At 28.5% G+C, this 13,981-nt stretch overlaps 2 protein-coding genes across 3 annotated transcripts in view; one reads left to right on the forward strand and one right to left on the reverse strand.

Moving 5' to 3' along the window:
- LOC118069994 (uncharacterized) overlaps positions 1-13,981 on the reverse strand; it is a 59,723-nt gene that overhangs the window by 10,470 nt on the left and 35,272 nt on the right. The gene's annotated exons all lie outside the window — the stretch shown is intronic.
- The window catches only part of LOC118069997 (uncharacterized), a 68,141-nt gene continuing 67,539 nt past the window's right edge, over positions 13,380-13,981 (forward strand). Inside the window, exon 1 of the mRNA XM_035088394.1 lies at positions 13,380-13,828. The gene's annotated coding sequence lies outside the window, so the exon portion shown is untranslated. The remainder of the gene's footprint in view (positions 13,829-13,981) is intronic.

Consider the following 13,981-nt stretch of genomic DNA (forward strand, 5'->3'; position numbering starts at 1 on the left):
GTTTTCATACCGCAACATCCACGCGCTATACCCTCTGGCCATTTCAGGCTTCCGGAAAGCTACAACTAATAAACCGGAAAGCAGCTTCAAACGCTCGCATCATTGGTGCAAATATTACTTCTACTACCGGTTCAATAAGCTCTATCATTTTTATCATCCTAATAAATATTTCTTTTTGCTCACAGTTTTCAACCACTCCATTAGTTGATATTGGAAAAAATATTCCTGACAAATATGGCCATAGGTGTCATGAATTTTAATTTGATCTGCTCATTATTCAATCTTGTTTATTGTCACTATCAGTAATTTCATTCTTAATAGAAAATTAAAAATAGTAGATTATAAAAACAATGCAATTTTCACTTTTTTTATATTGGCTTTTTTATGGCTGCTGAAATAGAATAATCTTTGATCAGAATATTTGTGTTAGTATTCAGGAAAAATTCCACAGAACGAAATTCTCTTTGGGAAAAAATCCAGCTGTAATTTTTTTTTTTCACGTTTTCCATTTAATGAAAAGTTTAATTAACAATAATTATTCCTATTTATATTTGTTTAGTGAATATTTAACTTTAAAGTTAATGTCCAAAATCAATTAGAAATATTATGGAATAATTGTCAATAGATAATTCGAGTGAGATATTTATTTTATTTATTAATTCACATCAATGGGTATTAACGAAAATTATTCCAACAAGCTTTTTGAAAGATACAGCTATCCTATTTTTTTTTTTTATATAAATCTCAATCATGTGTTAGTGAGTTTTAAATTTTCCAGTAAAAGGAATATCTACGTTATAAAAAATGAAGAGAGGATTCATTTGATGATGAATAAAAAAATCTCGTGGATATAAATGGAGAAGGCAATTTTACAAGTTCAACTATTCAGTTCATTTTAATTTTTAAAACATATGAATAGATCGTTGAAATTAATATGATGGTATGAACATTAATAAAGGAAAAGGGTAATGTATTTTAAATAAAAACGTTACTAGAGCATGTATTTTCAGCGTCCAGATAAAATTTAATTATTGAATTAACTTCTTCTACCTTATAAATATATCTCATCTGGAATGTTATAAAACATCAATCATAGCTAAATTTCTATTATTGGATCAAGCAAAAGTTTAGATTCATTGTATTCTATAAAAATATTTATTTTTATAAGAAGCTTTAGATATCTTGCATAATGAGACATATAGGATTAAGAGCTTAGTATTTATAATACGATGAAATAGAATATTACGAAGTGTTTATGATATTTATGCTTAAATATGAAAACAAAATTTAATTTCATATTCAAGTTTTTTAATAAAAATAATTCTCATAAAATAATTTTTGAAAAAAGTTTGTTTCATAACAAAAACTGATCAGGAAGTGAAAACTTTATCGATGAAAATGTGGCCTCGATATCCTTTCGTGTAATATATCATAAAAATACCACGTTGAGGGTTGAAATCAATGAAAAGGTTCAAAATAAAATTGAAAAATATAGAATACATTTATTTTCCTCATATATAGACGTATGTGAAGTCTTGCCAGTTGCTGGCAATTTTGAAATATCCAATAAAGCTGAGTAGTTTCCGGTCTTGAATTGCCATTCAACAAGCACACGTTATACCAACTAAGCACATACAAGGGCACGTGTGTTTATCAGAAGACCCAAATGTATTGACGAAATGAAGAGATGCTACAGAAATAGGGATGAGTCCAAGTACCGAATAGGATGTACGGACGATATACACTCCTGTTCATGCTTATCGTTCTGTAAGCTGGAAGCCATTATATTCAGCAGGACACTCGATGCATTTCCGTTATTCCCCCAGAGTAGGAGCATGTATCATGCTGCATCCTCCCTATGTGTGTTCTATGGACTGGCATAGCAGGTGAATTTCACCAGTTCCCTTGTTTCGTCAACAGATGAATTACTATGCAACGGATATTACATTTTTGTGGTCCAATTTGAATCAAGCGTAAATTAAAAAAATTCATCTAAAAGCAAGGTATCATAAATTTACTTTTATATTTTGATTGAAAGTTGTTTCCGATTATTCATCGGATAGATTTTATTGAATTACCATTTTTTCCAATCTTGAATTTGCTAAGAGAATTATTTTAAAAGATTGGTTGAAAAAATCTGCTCAGAAAGATCATGAACACAGACTTTTGATTACAGAAAAATGTTCTAAAGTCATTGATGCCAGAAGAAATTTTTTGTCTCAGTTTTAGTAAAGAAAAAAAAATTTTATTTCATCAATTTATGAAACAATTATTTATAAAAGTATGACATTCGAAGAACATCTTTGCCAAGAATTTATTTAACTAGTGGTTTCACTCCTGAATATTGTGAAAAAATAAAAGAAACTGAACAGAAGAGAGGATTATTTACTAACGTTAACAAGTCTCCTTTTAATACTATTTCTTTCGTGGTTCTATGTAGTCACAGTCAATGCAAGTAGTCTTCTTTTGTTGTACAAGCAAAGAAAATACAGCGCTTTCTTCGACAGGTAAGAAAGCAAGGATTTGGATGTATCAAGTCTTGAAAAACTTGGATACTCTCTGTCGTTTAGGTATTTGAATGAGTAGCAAAGAAAATAATTTTTGTAATGTTTATTGTTTGAAGAAGAAAAGAAATATAATATATAATAGAAATGTTACTTACTACGTTACTATTTATTTTCTAAGGAAGATATTTTTAGAGTAATACTAGAAAAGATTGAAATTAAGGTAATTGAGAACCACAGAATAATTAAATACTGACTATCTTGATTATCAGACCAAGAAGTATGATCCTGGAAAATCAGATTAATCCTGTTCGGAGAATGATAAAATTTATATTTTATCCATAGATGAAGAAGTATTGCGAAGCTATAGCTATATCAGAAAACTTAAAATTGTATGCTTCAATGGATTCCTTTCAATATAAAAAGAAATTCAAGTGATCCACAAAATCAACCTGTTTTTTTCAAGTTGACTATAGTAACCATTTTCTGCAGCATGATTCTATGAGGAATTTCAAATGAATCTAAATATTAGCAGAGGACAATCAAGGAGAAAAGTCAGATTCAACTTGAAAAAAATCACCCGATTTTGTGGCTCAATTACATGATTTTTTATACTAAAACAAATCCACTCATGCACACGATTTTGAGCTTGCTGTAGTTATTCGTTCAAGAGCTTGTTGTTCATTTATGTAAGGACGTAAAACCTCAGTCGTAGCAATTTTTATGTCTGACGTCTAACATCATACGTTCTGTATTTTTCGGACTTGAACTGATTTGAGTGGCCTGCAACGCAAATCCAAGTGCATTCTTGTTACACATCTAAACGTGTTTTATATGACGTCATTCGTTAACATTGTAGTCACTTTGAAAAAGTTTTTAAGTGTGTTAAAAGTTACTACAATGTTAATCAAAAGGTTTACGTTAAACACGTTTGGATGTGCAACAAGAATGCACTTGGATTCACAGTGTGATTATACTTTTTAATTAATGATAACACTTTTAATGCACTGGTAAAAATATCAATTTGTCCTTTTTAAGATAATGATCAAATTATTTTAAAGAATAAGATCATCTAATTTCAACACTTGTAGAAAAAAAGGATAGTAATTTTTGAAATAAAGAGAAAGAGAAAGAATAACGAGTGTAAAGACTTCCACACTGACTATTTCCGGATTAGGTAAGGACGAGGAAATGAAAAAGATCGTTACAAGGTATTGTAACACAAAGTAGATAGATTTTCAATTTCAAAAACGTACAATCTACTTCATGTTCTTACCTTTAGAGTATTCAGAATCCATCATTAGCTAATGTTACAATATCATAAATTAACTAGTTAAAATCTTGACTTATTAATACTACAAATTTATGAAAAATAAATTATCATACTGTAGATTAAAATTTTTAACTCTACAATAATAAGACAAGAATCATTATAATATTCAGCATCATACTTGGTATGGTCATCTTACCCTGATTAGCGTGTATACTTTATTATGGTTGTGTCCTATTGAATAACATCATGAATTATTTTAATATAAATGCAATGCTCCAGAATGTATAGTCAATTAAATTAAAAAAGAAAAGCTGAAAATTGAGATCTCTGTCTATTGCTGTACATTGAAAATCCCAAGATTTCACAGACGTGTTAAAATAACACGCATAAAGTGTGTTCAATGTCAAATGTCCATAAACAAACTATACATGATTTGTAGATACTTTTTACACATTTTGTAGTGTGTGAAAAATCTATAGTTTGTTTATAACATTTAATATTGAAGAGGCTTAGCATGTTAAAAGTGTCTGCAAGAATAACACACTTGGATTTGCAGAGTACTAATTACACTGCAAATCTAAAATTTTCAAAGTATATTGAAGTAACTCACTTCACTGTAAATCTCAGTTTTCCAAAATGCATTATTTTAATGCGAATAAGTGTGTTAAATATGACGTTACCCATTTGATTAACATTGTAGTCACTTTTAACGCATATCTAAGTGTGTAAAAAGTGACTACAATGTTAATCAAATAGGTGACGTCATATTTAACACATTTATCCGCATTAAAATAATGCATTTTGGAAAACTGAGATTTACAGTGAAGTGAGTTCAATGTTTAATATAGAAACTATTTGTCACGCAAGGGTGTGAATGAAACCATAAAATATTTTCATGCATATTTTTACAGCTTGAGAACCAATAAAATATGCACTATCCACAGCTTATTAAATTTTATGTTTCATCAAATCATGTGATATTTAACCAAACTTATAAGGAATAAACTTATTCTCATAGCTTCGGAATATATGCAACTATTTCATAAATGTTATGTTGAAAGTTGACTTAGTTGCACCATTATGTTTATCAACATTCATAATGAATAATAGATAGTTTATAATAATAATAGTAACAAGCAACGACTATAAATATTTGATTGAAATATTTTACTAGAGCTTGAAATTGACCATAGAACCGTAATGCAATAATGCTTGGCACAGAGTACTTTTATATACTGATTTTGAAGTATGTAGAGGAAAATGTATTAGAATCATTAATGTATAGACAAATTTATTCTTTCTAACAATAATAAAGTAGCTGGATGAAACTGTTCAGTCTTTTAAGCAAGCAAGTGAATAATTTATCCATTAATTTAGTTTTATATTACTTTGTACATATAGACATAAATTTGGTCAGCTGTCAGAGATCATTTTAAATTTGAAATTCTGTTCTTAATAGAAAATATTTTAAAAGCTTTTTTTAGTAATTTATTTATTATACAAATGATAGAAGCTCTTTGAGTTGGCTTTAATATTTAAACATGTATTATGTATCATATGTAGTCGGAGTGAAATTTTGAATGATGAATTAAAACTTTACCAATGTTGATTAAATTATTTCATTTGCAGGATAAACTGTGACAAAAGTGGTTCAATAAAAATTAAATTCCATATCGAGATTTGTATCAGAATTATAATGAGAAATGATTGTTTATTTATTACGTATTGGATTAAATTTTTTTTTCAATATTCATGGCTTTAAAAGGCTTCACAAGAGCTTATAATAAAAGCAAATTACTTGTGTTAATTATTTATCTTTTATTGACATCAAATCAATCAAATGGATTAATGTCATTTTAATTTAAGTTTAATTTTTTAAAAATAGGACCAATTAATGTGCAGTTAGATTTATTACTCAGCATTGAAATGACAAATAACTGCCCCATTTAATTTACAGCTTCGAGTTAATATAAGATTTAAACGTTTACTCTACGGTCATATAAATGGTCCATTCGTGTGCAGAGATATAAATGGAAACTCTCTCTTACACTGTAACTGTCGTTTACAGTTTTCATGAGGACAAGTTTCGAGTGCACTTCGGAATTAAACCTTAAATTAACCCAGGTGTTAGAGAAATAAAATCGAGGAAATTTCTACAATAGAAAATTAATATTATCCATTATCATGCATAATGAGTTTGTTATCAGTTGAAAACTGAAAAGTTGTCTTCTATTGTGTTACTAAGCATTTATAAATAACATAAAACTATTACTATTTTATTGTTTATCATTTTTGACTTCCCATTGGGAAGTTATTGTAATTGGGTCGATTGGTGAAATTTGAATTTTCATTAAATCTCCACGTTTCAAGATATTTGCAAGCATACTGACATATTTTTAGAATGATGTGGATGTATACGTACGTACGTATGTATGTATGTATGTATGTATGTACGGACGTCAGCATTTTTTTCGTTTTCGATATCTTAAGTACGGATCAAGACATCAACTTCAACTAAAATTGATTCGAAAGATATTATTATAAAGAAGATCTGAAAGGAATTTGAACGAATTCGATCGAGCCGTTTGTTTTTTTATAAAAAAATAACTAATAAAAAAAATGAAAAGATTAGCTATTTAAAATACTTTTAAGCCAAACAATAACAATTTCATTTGAAAATTGAGTCGATATTGACTAGACATTATTGTTCACAACCACATATGACATTACGCATTGTTTATAACAATATGAATTTGTTACAAACAATTGAAAATAGTACTTATCGATTAACTGATGCGTATATCACATGCTTTCAACAAAATAATATGATCAACGATGAGATATGACTCTTAACAATTACGAATTGTTTATAAAAATATGAATTTGTTATAAACTATTGAAAATTTATTACCTACTACTTAACGTTGGTCTATTTTTTTTTAATTATGTTATTATTTCTTGTCATAATCTGTTATAAATTATTCTTATTATATTATTATCATTGTTATAATATGTGATAAATTGTTAATTTTATTATATTATTATCATTATCATTTATCTTTTTATAAATATACCTTTTTTTAATTTAATTTTAATTTTTATAATTTAACGTTATGTAAATTTTTTTACTTCCTCCTCCGTCTATTTCTAATTTTTCGTTTCTCTTCTCTTTTTTTCGTGCTCCTAAGTTTTTCTTCACACCACATCTTCGCCCATAGTTTTTGTTTTTCCAATTTCTTAAGTTCTCTTTTCCACTATTATATCTATTTTCTCGATTGAATTTTTTTTTCGGCTTGTGTACCCCTTTATTGGAAGTTCGGATAGGTATTTGTGAAATAATCAAGTACAAGTTGATTTTCTATTTTCAAAAATTATAACTTAATTCTTTATTATTATCACGGATTGCATTTAGAGAAAACGTCTTTACATTACAGATAGTCGTACAGAACTAACTAAAGACTTTAAACTGAAGTATTATTTAGACAAAGAGATCTAAGCCTCTTCTCTATTTGTTTAAACATTACAGATGGTTATAATAAATAAAACACATGCAATACTCTGAAGATAGAGTACCAAATAAAACTTAATAAAGAAAGAGTCCTTTGTATGACCCAAGTGTCTGAAGTCATAAAACAGGGTTGGGCCTTGGTTCTTTTCTTTAAAAATATGTTTATAACTAAGTGTTGAGTTTAACCATAAGTTGAATATTTAAAAAAACTATGAAATAAAATAAACAAAATATTAACTAAATAAGATTCATTTTTGTTCAGAGAATTCAACACCCTTTCTAATTTTTTTCAATGCACAGGGCGCAAAATGACTATTTTCCGTGCCAGCATACTGGGCGCAAAATGGTTCTTTCTTGACCTAGGCTGCTTATCTCTTTACATACAGAAACTAAATGCTTGTACTAAACTAAACACTCAATCTCAATGGATTCTTTAAATTTTATTATGTGTGGCTTGACCTATTGTTCATTTTATATTCAAAACTCAGCACTTAGTCTTGAAGTGGTCATAAAACTGAAGTAATCCTACCTTAATCCTAAACAGATGATAATTTTTTATTACTTTCGAGTCCTTAGAGAATTTTGTTTATCATAAAAATTCGTCATCAGAACATAAGGCCTGCATATTACAAACCATCTTTTATTTATTGTAGAGAAAATAGTAGGGAAAGAAAACTTGCTACAATTTTCAGTCAGTCGAAAGACAACTTTTACAGTGAACAGATCGTGACCAGTTTTTTGAATAAAATAAAAGTCTAATCAGTGGTGAAAAATGGACGATAACAGTGATTCGGACTCGAGTAACGGTATAGAAGTACCCTCGGAATTGGTCGAAGAAGCAAGAGCTATTTCCCTCAATTTGTTGCCTAAAAAATCAATAATAAAGTACACTAAAGTTTATAATGATTTTAAAGCTTGGTGTAAAACTAAAAAAACGAATTCTTTTGCTGAAGACGTTTTACTCGTATACTTCGAGGAGTTATTAAAAACATTATCGTCAGCAACATGTTGGTCACGATACTCAATGTTACGAGCAACAACTGTAAAGAGGGCTGCATTTCACTTTGAAAATTGCAATGTAACATTTAATTTAACTAATGAAAATAAACAAAATCATTAACAAAAATGACTTGTATAATCTACTTTGATAATAATTCCAATATAGATTTAGCACCCTTAGCATTAAAAATATAGTATTACTTTAATAATTTATCTTTATAATTTTAATCTAGATTTAACGCCCTTAGCATTAAAAAATAGTATGTGCATCTCGGGCAGCAATTGCTGATTCCCGACGAGTGTGAGTTTTAGCCCCGAGCGAAGCGAGGGAGCTAAATTCACACAAGTCGGGAATCAGCAATTTTGCGCCCTTGATGCACAATGTACTATTGAAAAATTCCATTATAATACATAAAATTAAAATATAAATTATTTTTTTAAATTAAAAAAAAAAAATGGTACCTCGTTTTATATAAGCATTTGGATTTTCTTCCTGCTTTTTTTCATTTTTTTTTCCTACGATATTATTTTGATCCAGATCATCTGGGTGGTTTGAACGGCCAGCGTCTGGATTAATTTTTATGTTTTGCATTTTACATGGCATTTCTGCCATTGTCAATTTTTCAGAGATATTATTGATGAATTTTATTATTACCTTGGGGGGAAGGAGATCATTCAAATGCTCCGTCATCAGTGCTTTAGTTTCTGAAAATAATCATATTATACATCATAAAAATATCCTTAATTTATCAATATTACTCATTAGTTGTAATATTAATGTATTCAAGAATATTTTTATGATATATATACGATTATTATTAACATTTATACTTTCTATGTCCATATTTCTCAACGTCCTTTAAGCGTCCTTTTTAGCGTTTTTTTCAGGTTAAACATTCGTGAAGTATGCGCATAACAGTCGATGACTATGAGCGCATATACAGCCGTATATAAAACTTATATTTGGAAATATATCAAATATTAGTATTATACACTGCCGTAGTAGCTGAGTGTTATGCGCATACCCCATGGAATGCTTAACCTGATAAAGATGCAAATAAACGGTATTTTCAAATGAAGAGAACTTTAATGGGAAGTTCGTCGTGTGGGCACAGTGTGTTCAGACCCATTTTCTATAAAATGAAATTAGTCCGGAGTCGATATCCTCAGTGGTTTTCGAGATATCGAAAACGAAAAAAAACCTGTCATACGTACGTACAATTATACGTACGGACAATTGTACGTACGTACATAAATATATTTTTAAATTCTGTTGTTATTAAATAATTTTTTTTTTCATCTCAAATAATTGGTATCGTTCAAAGAACTTCAGGGTCGCTTCAGAAAGTTGAATTCGATTCAATTAGTCTGTTTATAATAAAAAAATATCGACAAATACAGTAAATTGGAAAGGAATGAGTTCTATTTATACACAAAAAAAAGAGTGTAGTAATTATTTCAGTTGATTAAGTAGCAAAGTAATTTGTAAGAAAAACTTTACTCTCTAAAAAAGAATCAGTGAATATTCACTATTTGCAATGATTTTTATTGATTCATTTTTATATTATAAGATAGAAAAAATTAATGATAATTTTTTCTATCTTATAATTTTACGTATAAAGTGATATTCTATTACTCTTACAATAATACTTACAAGTTTATTTTCTTGTGTAGTAATTGTAGATTAAACATGAACAAATATGTATTTTTTGGAGTAAATGAAACACACTTATAAAAGAATTAAACGTAAGCTGTTAATTACTAATTGTTTTTTTCTTTGACTTTCATAGAGTACTCTTTGATTAACCTCGGCCAGATCAAGGTTCGTTCAGTGTTATCTCAGATCAGAACTAGACTTTGATATTTTCGGAGCAAAAAAGGTCACTTCTCGAAAATTTGACATAGGTTCAGGTCTTTACCACTTTCGTGATAACTTTAGCCTACCCGAAAAGTATTCAAAGCTGTCAAAGCAAACTTTACTAAGTGTTGCATTAGATTCAGTGGCGATCAAACTCAGATAATTCTTTTTACTGTGCAAATTAATGAATGAAGAGCGCTTTCTTCATCGGATAGAAAAGTAGAGGATTAGAAATGTTAACTAGTTGTGTCGAGAAATTTAGATATTACTTTATTTTTTGTTTTATAGTTATTTAAATAAGTTATATAGAAGGAGAAACTAATTTAGGCACGTTTTGTTTATAATGAAAAAGAATTTGATCAAAACATTTCTTATTAAGCAAATGTTTAGATACTAAAGAAGGTGTAAGTTTGAATATTTATTTAATATAGTTGAATCACCTATTAGTTGGAATACAACTAAATCTTAACCTTATATATATAATCTTATATATAAGACATAATCGGCTATTAATTTGTCATAAAAATTTGATGATGTTTAGCTTGAAGAAGAGTAGTTCCGCTTTCTACCGCTAAGAGACACATGCCAAAAGCACTCTCGCAACGTTTGTAAACCTGTTAAGCATACATCAAGAGTTCTTTAGCTGCAGAATTATTGGTGCTCGAACAGGGAATTAATTTGGTCACCTCTATTGAATCCTTACCCGAGTACCAATTTATTTACTGAATATTCGTATTCATTTTAAACTTTAGAGATTTGAAAACCCGCCATAAAGGATGTCTGAAGTTGTTCTTACGTAACAACTCTAAGATTTAATCATTCAGAGTCTTAAACTGTAAGCCAGGAGATCTTACAAATAATCCCCATGTTTAAACGTGTTTAACAAATTCATACAATACATCGTTGTAAACAATGTATTTCTGAAACGATATTCAAGATGTAAGCAAATAATGTAGATGAAATCGAATGAGGACTATTGAATAACAATAAAGTTCACTGACAACCATAATTGCATGAGAGGTTTACTAATGACAAAAAAATTTTATCAAACTTAATAGAGAATAATTAATTTTATAACGAAATATCGTACTAGCAGATTAGCATATAATAGTATTTAAAGATTTATCTACTGCCTGGAAATTCATTCTTTATAAGTATTTAAGTAGATAAAGCGCAATGAGGACAAAGAAAGAGAAAATTGAGAAGTTGAAGAAGCTTTGAGTTTGAATTATCGTTTGGCTTTATAAGTATAGATAGAGAGGTCGAATTTAATGTAGTGAAACCATTAAAGGTTATGGCAGCATCAAGAATAGAGGCTGATTTAGATAAAACCTATATTTCTCCGGTGTTCAATAACATATTTTATGTCGTTGTCGTTTAGAGTGCACGTTTATTTTTCATAGCAGTGTAATGAGTGTTCTTGAAAACACTTTTGAGTTGTAGTGAAAATATTTTTACAATCAGACGATGTGTGAAAAACTTCTCACAAGTCATTGAGCACGTCTGTGAAACATTGAATGAAATTCGCAAGCGATATTACGTCTCCTCTCGTCTTGCTTTTTTCTTTTGAAGGTTGTTAAAAAAGATAAAAAAGCAAAGTAAGCAAGAACTTGAAAAGAAGAAAAAATGTTGCTCACCTTTATATCACTCTTTGACAATAGCCAGGCGAGAAAATCAAAAGAGAGCACGTACAGCTATAAAATCTTCATCTTATTTTTATTGTTAAATGTATCTGATGATTTTTTTTTTTTTATATATTCTTAAATTAGACATCACGAGTCGAAGACACTGGAACAATTCAGCTACCAAGAGCAGAAGATAAAAAATAAAATTGAAAAAAATATCATCTCAAGTTACTTTTTCAATAAGTTTCATCTCTATTACTTGAAGATTCTATATAAGATTAAATCTGCCATTATAAGTGAAAATTATAGACGACATATCTGCACAATATTTTTACGATGAAAAAAAATAGATGGTCTCATTGACGACTCTGTCCTAATTATAACCATTTTTCTCTCGTTGCAAAATATTCATTCCAATGCCATTAAAGGATTCATTAATTATGAGAACTATTTTCTACTGATTATTTTAATAAAATCCCAAAATTATTCTAAATATGGAATATTTTATGAAGGATTATGATAATGGAAAATAATGATACAATATCGAATGAATATAATTAATGAGAAAATGATTATAATTTTAATTAATAAATTAAATTCTGGATCCAATTATTATTTAATAAGAAATTTTTTTCATATTAACAGCATAATGAGAATGTTAGTACTGATTAATTTTTAATTATTATTTATTTTAATGGCTGTTCAACTTGATAAATAAAAAAACGAGCAATTGAAGCAATAAATTGCTTAAAAGAAAATATATCTACTTATATTTAAATCTCTTTCCTTCGAAGGAGGTACAAAATAGAACATAATTTATTCGATAATCGATAACGTAATTTTATTCGTAATAAACGAGTTTTCTATTCGCAACTTATCTTAGAAAAGTTTTAATAATTCATCGAATCTGAAACGGTTGATTAAATTTATTAGATAATCAAAGAAATATGAACAGAATTGAAGAATGAGAATATTTATTTTCAGTATTAAAATGAGACGACATAATTTTTGAAATTGTGTGAAATTAAATCAGCTCTTGAAATTACGTCTTGGAAATCATTAAAAACTGAAATATTTCTTGAAGGAGAGAAAAATGTTAAGAGTGATTATTACCTACGTTTTGGTGTGAAGACTAACAGACTTTTGTATCTCCTTAGACAAAGGCGGAATTTAATCTACGATTTTCTTTAGACACACGTTCACATGTCACTGAAGAAAATGAAAGTCTATTGTATTGCTTGCATGATAAGGTAGATTGGAATGATTTAACCGATAAAAATATTAGGTTGGCACGAAAAATGATTACGTCTGAATGAAAATAGAAAAGCAGGAATACAATATTTGTTAAGATTAATTTTAAAATAAATTTTCAATTTAAAGTCAATGACTAGAATAGTAAAACAAACGTATCCTGTTCATAGTTACAAATTCGTCGTGTAAAAGTTTTCAGCCCATTAATTTTCAGATAAATCTGCAAGAGTTTGTGTACCTTCGTGAAACTGTAGAAGAAAAGTTATCCAAGCGTGCTACCCAGTTGCGCTCTGTTGGGCATCTTATAGCAATGTTAGTAGGCAAATTGAGGAATAAAGTAGTTGTGAAAAAGGTCATACACTGAACTATGTATGATGCAGTGAAGTAAGGTAGTAAACTGAGAAAAAAAGAATTAAAATGAGATCTTCTTCTACATGACTTTGCAATCGGATGAAAATTCTCAGTTAAAAATAATAAATTCTCATTTATTTCGAGGATACTCTTAGTTTCTTATAGTCAAAGCAAATTATTAAGTGCAATAATCTTAGCTTGAGTAAAATCAAAGCAATCAAAGTGGAATTAAAAATCAGACAAGTTTACCGCTAAATTTTATCCAGCATTTGATCACTTTTTTATTCTTTTACTTTTCTCATAGTTTTCCGGACTTTTTTGATAAAAAAGTAATAAAAAAATATTGCTTAATGATGCGTAACTAAAATTGAAATGGTTCCCTTTAAACGAGAAAAAAAATTTTGCTCGGATCATTAAAGGTGTCATTATTATACCACGGACTTCAAAGCAGATTAAAAGGTAAGCTATAAAATTCAAATATTTGTTTCTGTGTAGGGAAAAATAGTTTAAATCACTATGTGTGTTGCTAATTTTTTTATGTCAGAAAGTCAAGTGTCAAAAAAATCACTACTAACACAACAAAAATTATGTTCGGGGTTTACCTAAGATCCT

Source organism: Chelonus insularis, unplaced genomic scaffold (assembly GCF_013357705.1).
Source record: "Chelonus insularis isolate UGA/USDA-ARS -01 unplaced genomic scaffold, ASM1335770v1 contig_4_pilon, whole genome shotgun sequence".
NCBI lineage: Eukaryota > Metazoa > Arthropoda > Insecta > Hymenoptera > Braconidae > Chelonus > Chelonus insularis.